General features: G+C 33.0%; 1 long non-coding RNA gene across 2 annotated transcripts; it reads right to left on the bottom strand.

The window, feature by feature from the left end:
• Positions 1-1,028: 1,028 nt before the first annotated feature.
• LOC138914805 (uncharacterized) lies at positions 1,029-2,336 on the bottom strand. Of its 2 annotated transcripts, XR_011420615.1 has the most exons (4): positions 2,003-2,336; positions 1,882-1,956; positions 1,674-1,827; positions 1,029-1,245 (listed from the first exon to the last, which is right to left on the bottom strand). It is a non-coding gene; the product is annotated as an uncharacterized lncRNA (long non-coding RNA). The 2 variants fall into 2 exon arrangements; XR_011420616.1 differs by lacking the exon at positions 1,674-1,827 and having other exon boundaries at positions 2,003-2,319.
• Between the last annotated feature and the right edge of the window lie 5,404 nt (positions 2,337-7,740).

Genomic DNA, 7,740 nt, shown 5'->3' with positions numbered 1-7,740 from the left:
TGGTTACGCCCTGGGATATGATTTTTAAAATTTTATAACCGTTACGGAGAACACAAGTGAGGGTTGGACCTTACCTTTTTCCTGTTTTATAGCAAATTTTCTGGACCCGTCTGCTTCGTTTGGGAACTTAAATTGAAAAGGCTGGGTTGAGGTTCGGGCGGCTTTATATACCCCCCCAAGGCCGGAAATCGGGGTCTCGTGTATGCCGGGTTTCCGCGTATAGCCTTCCAGTATCGGAGCCGACTCTGATTATCCCGATTATTCCCATATGTCCCTATTCCAGGAAAACTAGCTAGGCCCTTTTGTAGCTAAACCTTTTCCTAGCTAAATTTTCATTTTAGTATTTGGCTAAACATCGTATCGGGAATTTCTCGGTATAACTTCAACTTCATTGTAAATTCGATTTCATTTTAATTCTATTAATGTGTAGCGAAATGGTTAACATATTTATTTACCAATTCGAATTTTGTCCCATGCTTTTAAAACTGTGCCGTAGGTTAAGCAGTTTACTGGGAACAGTTTCGGACACTATGCTATGCTAATTGCCTACTTCTAAGGGTGACTTCTTTTTGAATTTGTAGTGGTCTTTTGGGGTTGCTTCGTTTATATATATTTTGTTTTGGTTTTTTGCCAAGCGCCACTACAGTATATGTTTATGTGTGTTTGTGTATATGATCGAGAATTTCCCTGTAGTTCGCCGGGACTGGTCCCGAACTAGCGAAATCGCCATACACCGGGGGCTTGGGACTAAATCCCGTTCATACCACCCGCAATGTAAATTTCTATCCACTTTTACCATGGCATGTCCTAGGCGGTGGTCATATGGCGAAGTTCTGCATTACCTTTCGCCACAAAAGGGACCGATAGGTGGTCCCATATTATACCCCTTTTCGCCACAAAAGGGGCCACCTATCGGACCATCTATCGGACCACCTATCGGTCCCTTTTGTGGCGAAAAGGGGTATGAAATGGGGTTGGTGTTTTCAATACCAAAAAAGCTGAATGCTATGAAACTTCCCAAGAAAAAATACTTTTTGTTAAATTAATTTATTGTATTATAAGTAGACAATTTTTCTATTTTTTTAATTTATATTTATTGAACAAATTCCTCTGCTGACACGTTTTTGTTGAGTGCCTCATTGTTGTTATTATTTGATTTGGATTTATTTTTAAAAAATCGTTTCTTTTGCAATTGAATTGCCTTGGGAATCAATATTTCTGCATTACCAGATTCTGAAACAATATCTAAAAAAAAATAAGAATTTAGTGTTTTAAAATAAAATGAGAACAGAAACTAACTTCGGCAAGAAAAGCATAAATATAAAATAAGAATAACCAACAGTTAAATGTAGACTTTTTTCACGCTTTTGAAACTTGAACCGACAGACAGACGGACATGGTTAAATGGATTTACTTTATAGGTTTGAAAAGGTCTCCATTACTGCGTAACAAACTTCTGGACTAAATTATAATTCCCTCCGCATGGGTTTAAATATATATTTTTAGATTTTGTTATACAAGCCTGTTTACATCAAACCATGTTTTAAAAGTGAAAAGCAGAAAAAGACAGAAAGAAATAGGATTAAAGACAGATGGCATTCTAAGTAAATAGATTGAAATTGAATGAAGAAACTAAGTGTATTTTAAAAAATACAGTTATAATAATAACCTACCGTGAAGTGCACCATAGAAATGTGTAAAGGAGTTTACGGCTTTTTTTCCAGAAAGGCCTTTAACATTAAATCCCACAACAAACTCATCCGTGAGAACCCTCCGCAAGTTTTTTAAACCCCCTTCTGGCAGCAACAACGATCTCATGGCTTTATTCTAAAAAGGAAGAAAATTTCACTAAAATATTTATATCAAAGAAAAAAGACTTACGTAGGAGTCCTTTGCACCACTATTTCTCCTTCTCCTCTTTAACAAATCGACGAATGTGCCTGTTGCTGTTCATGGCTAAATATCACACATTATTAGGTATTTCACTCATGGTGTTACTCACCTGTTGACGACACTTCAGATCACAACAAAATATAACACTTTAAATGTACAATAAGACAAATTAAATACAATGTTTACAAAATTTGGCGCAAACGTTGGGTTAGTGATGGTAGCGGGGTTGGGTAGTTATGGCAATCCGTTACGATTAATATTGCGACTACCGATATCGTATAATCGATGGCAATAAAAACATTCGCTAATATTATTTTTGTTTAGTTCTATGTATATAAAATTAGGTACTTATATATTTATTTTATATATCTAAGCACCAATAAAATCCGCTTGTTATGGAAGGAAAGAAAACGTTTTGCTACTGAACCACCGCTATTGTTAAAAATATTGCTGCAGCTAAATTGCTCATTATTAAATATAAATAATATAAAAAGAAATACAATTCTATCATTTATTATTTTATTTTATCTCATTATTAAGTTTTTATTTTATTATTTTAACTTTTTTTAAATTTGTTTTTTATATAAACAAAATAAAGTTGTATTCGTTATTAAAATCATTATATACTTGTCAAAAATTTCATTCTACAATTTTTTTAACTCATATAGAAGTGTTCACTCTCCGATAACTCTTTTTCTCTTGTAAAAAATACACACGCCACCTATTGACCCTTAAGGGACCACTGGGTGGTCGATCCCTTTTCTACCCCGAAAGTGCCACCGGCCCCCTTGAGAACTACAGGGCAGGGTTGCTTGCGTTGCGCTGTATCTTGAACCCTTGTTCAGTTTTGGATGAGCATTCGAAGTAACAAGTTTGTATTGAGCCTATTTAAGAAAGTTAAGGTGCGATCCCTCAAAGATGCAATTTATAGGTAAGCTACTGAATTAAATTGAAATATAAATTTGGCAAGTGTGCGAAAATTTATGGTAAGCAAAGGGCATACTATTTTAATAGATTTGGCTATTAATAATATTGCAAGTCGCAAATTCCATCCTTTTCTAATATTAATTTTTATTTTCGATTGCAGGCATAATTTAAATTTCAGGTATTGTTGATAATTTGGCAGTAAGTAAGTACATTTTAATAACACAGGCCGACAAAATGTGACATGGGTCGGTGTCCAGGCCTGCCACCATTTGATTTCGATAAATGAGGCTTTTCTAAGCATAAGTTGCCACTACACCTATAGTCCATCAGCTCTGGTACTTGCGGTATCTTTAAATTAAGAAAATCACAAATTTTCTTCGTCTTTTGGGATATATCTTCAAGAGTGGTCAACCAATTTTGGTAATCTTTTCGGAATTAAATAGTTACATGTCTCTTGTATACGGTCGTTTTGGAAAATTCAATCTATCTCAACCACACGAGGAGGTGGGCGCATTCAAAATTTTAAAGTCACAGCAAAGTTTAAAAATCTTCATTTGTGAACAGCGTTTAAAAATTAAATAAAAATATTTTCTTCTACGATGCATTTTTGATCCAAAGACACCTTATGTCCTAAATTTTTAGGACACTCATCAGGTTTTTGTGAATTGTTTTGGAATTTTTAAAATTGTTTTTCTTACTTCCTTCACAGTGACGATTCACAAACATCGATTTTTTTTTATTTATGGTTGAAATCGGTTGACCACAATTCAAGTTAGAAATTAAAAAAGTGTCAAAAACGTTTTTTACACTTTAAAAAAAAACTTTATCCATAAAAAAAAAATTTAAGTGCCATTTTCTTATTCAGGAAGACGTACCTTACCGGAAAACAAAGGTTTCATTCATGGTATATTTCATCGATTTTTTTTTGTAAACTGGTGTTATTTGTAATAAAAATATAATAATACCAGATAACATTTACTGCTGCAGTTTTAGTGTTGTTTTTAATAATGACGTCAGTTTAATTTAATTTAAAAAAAATTGCACATTGACCTTTTTTTTGTAAGTTTGGGTATTTTCTTATTACTTTCTTCTTTTCCGTATCGAAAATAACTTTTCCGTAAATTATATATAAAACAAAAAAGGAAGCTACCTTCGGCCAGCCGAAGCTTATATACCCTTGCAGATAAAGTAATGCTCACTCGGTGCAGTTCCAGAGATTCCATATTCAGCGTTTCTATTTATTTAAATTTTGTTTTTAAGTAGTCAAGAATCAAAACGCCTACTTCATACAAAGTTACAATGAATTTTCTTATATTTGTTTGAATATTCCTATGGGAGCCTTAAGATATAGTGGTCCGATCCGGCTCGCTCCGACATATGTACTACCTGCAATAGAAAGATGACTTTCGGGAAAGTTTCATCGCGATAGCTTTAAACCTGAGAGACTAGTTCGCATAGAAACGGACAGACGGACAGATAGACAGACGGACAGACGGACATGGCTAGATAGACTCGGCTATTGGTGCTGATCAAGATATACTTTATGTGGTCGGAAACGTCTCCTTCACTGCGTTGCAAACATCTGACTGAAATTATAATACCCTATACAAGGGTATAAAAATGTATTGTTTTGTTTGTGAAAAGGATGATTTACACCAAACGCTGTGGGATTTGGCTACGTTAAAATTTTGAATCCAAATTTTTCAGAAATATGACCAGTAAATGTAAGTAACTTTCTGCTTTTACACTTTTAAAAAATATTTATTTTTGGAGAAGTTACATTAAAGAACAAATCGTTCGTCACATTACAACTTTTGAAAGTGCAAAAAAAGAAAGGTTTACGCCAAACACTGTGGGATTTGGCTGCATTGGAATTTCGAAACTTTCTGCATTTACACTTTTAAAAAATATTGATTTTTAGAAAAGTTACATTCAAAAAACCAATCGTTCGTCACCTTACCCTACACTCCCCTACGCATTTTATTTAAATAAAAAAAATTTTCTGAAAATAAAAATTCCTTTTCTTTCTAAAAAAAATACGGTAAATCGACATCGACTCAAAAGCATGGTGAATTTCTTGATTTAATGTCGATTTCGGGCTGTTTTTTTTGAGTGTAGTTTAGAGCCAAATTGTCACCTATTATTAAACCTAAGCTAAGTAGCATCCGTTTATTTCCTCGTAAAGTATATGGGCACTTCCAAAAAAAAGTCCACCAAGCCAAAAACCTTGAAACTTGAATAAAACATATTTCCACATGATTTTGCCCCGATATTACTTTCTAATTAGTTGGATACTGAGCTTAACTACAAATTTGGAGTATAGTTTGATTATTTTTATGACAAACTCCACCAATATACGCAAAAATCAGTTTTTGGCTATTTTTTTGTTATTTTTTGGACCTGTCTTCTGTTGTTAATTTATCCTATAGGAATGCTAATTTGTAACATTTTTCTGTACTGAATGCTTCATTCACATGCTAAACTATTAAGTTAAAAGCAAAACATCCAGCAATTGAGAGATAGAGGTAAAGAAATCCGCTTCACAAAACAGTCGGAAAAAATGTCCCGAGCGACATGTCCCGAGCGAATGTGGTTGAAACTGCATAAAAAAAAAACGGCAAAGAATTTTTGAGTAAAACCAAAAGTATTTCACAGCGACATGTTTGAACAACATTCTAAAACAAATCGCATTCAAATATTCCATCAGAATTTGCTAATTTCTGGTGTTGTATGAACTTCCTCGAAATCCACTTCTATTTTTGTCCCGAGCGAATACGGCAGTTTTTTACCGATATCTTAAAAACTAAAAGTGGTACAAAAATAAGATTTTTACCAAAAATAGAGCTTGGGAAGAGTGAAAAGAAAAGCCCATAATTAAAATTAAAATCCATTGTTTTACAATTTATTTTCAACTTTAAAGGTGTGCAAATGTCCCGAGCGACATTTTGGAAGTGCCCATATACAACTATTCCATTGTCGTTAAGATCATTTATGACTTCAACCAACTTGTAAAATATTCTTTAACATTCTTTGATTCTTTAATTAGGCGGTGCTGTCGGTAATAAAATGGGTAGAGTATGGTTTCCCAAGGGATTGTTTGTTTCGAAATCATCGAAGTACAAAAAAAATCGGTAAACAGAATATGTCTGTTGCGTGTGAATAGCGACGATTCCAAATGTTTCCGTTTATAACATTTTTAATGATTCAGTTTGTCTTAAAAGATTAAAATGTTTTATAAAGTCATCGAAAACAGTTGGTATTTCGAAACAACTTTTAAATAGAGCTTTATTGGAAATATCACTCCTTCAGCTTTGCTTGATCAAAGACTAACCTTATTTTTCTTCCTTATGAGACTTATTAATTTATTAATAGCACTCTGCAGAATTTTTACTGTTTTTTAAATTTACCTCGACGGATGCTATATTTTTGGATTCGTTAGGAATTCCCAAGTTAAACTGCGTTTTCCAAAAAATTCCCCGACGCGCAGTGGCGCCTTTTGACTTTTTTTTGGTAATAAATCATAACTTTTGAACCAGTGATGATAATTGAATGATGTAAATGGCAAATGATAGATAAATGATCCATCTTTCAAATTATTGCTTGAGACAGGGAGTGGGCGTGGCAGAGGCGTACTTACAAATCGGCAAAGTCAGAATTTAAAAACAAATCCATTTTTTCCAACAAAAAAAAACTTTTTCTAAAAAGTTTTGGTTTTTTTTAGTTTCTTTTTTTATGTTGTAATTTTTAAAAATTATTAAAAATAAAATAAAAAAAGGGGTTTTAAAAAAATAAAATTTTTTTAAATGATGTTTTGTTTAGTTTTTTTTTTATGTTTTAATTTTTAAAAACTTAAAAAAACAAAAAAAAATAAAGTTTAAAAAAATTTTTTTTTTTTTTTCATGTTTTTTGAAATAATGGTCACAATTTAGTAAACTTGGTAAATCCAATAGACCTAACATTTCTGGACTATAATTACTAGATTCTAACTCTGTGACAAGGTTCCCTGCAGGAAAAATGCGAACTAGTCTGAAAAACAACTAGTTATACAACTAATATAAAGCATTTGGACTACACAGGGTCTAGAAAATTTGTGCTAGTCGAAAAAATGATTAATACAAATCTAGTAAAAAAGAAACTTGTCTCGGACTAGTACCTTTCTGACAAAAAAAACCTTAAAAATATTTAACTGGTAGAACAAATACATGTTAGGGTCTAGTTAAAAGGCAACTGGAATTTAACTAGTTGCAAATGAAACACATATGATACAAAAATATAGCCTAGAGTGTAAAAGTCTTGGGAAATTTAGCACTAAACAAATCAAACACTCGAGGTCCTCGGTTCAATCCCCAGTCTCTGTACATTTTTTTTTGTTTTTTGTTTGCTAGGTGGTGCTTTAGTTTTATTTTAAACTTTGTTTAATCTGTCCGAGGCAATATATATGAGTGATTCTTTGTGAAACGTATCGAGATTTTCTTTATGGTCTCAAAACGATATCTAATTTTTATGACACTATCACACCATTTAAAAAGGAAAAATGCAGTTTTGTATAACAAATAAATCCCTACCAATTTCAACGTGGGACAATAACTTCTTGCTAATTATTTAGTTCTAAGGAAGAACACTCGAATATATAGCAACACATTACATCCAAGCTAAGACCATTCCAGGCTCCTGGTAAATAACGCACCTCGTTCGGTTCATGTCGCTCCTTGATTCTTCCTGTGGCGGCGCTCCACTGTTGTTTTAAGCCTCCTTACAATGATTTGTGTATTGGGAAAATTTAAATGTCTTCAGCGAATGACTATCTTTTTAAAAGAGTTTGCTATTAGGTGTTGCAGCAATATGATGGTGCTTTTGAGAACGTGGAATGGTCTTAGCTTGGATGTAAGGTGTTGCTAACGTGTTGTTCTTCTTTAGAAC

Source organism: Drosophila takahashii, chromosome 2L (assembly GCF_030179915.1).
Source record: "Drosophila takahashii strain IR98-3 E-12201 chromosome 2L, DtakHiC1v2, whole genome shotgun sequence".
NCBI classification, from domain to species: Eukaryota; Metazoa; Arthropoda; class Insecta; order Diptera; family Drosophilidae; genus Drosophila; species Drosophila takahashii.
Note: the sequence above shows the minus strand (reverse complement) of the source record. Positions and strands in the feature narration are given on the sequence as shown.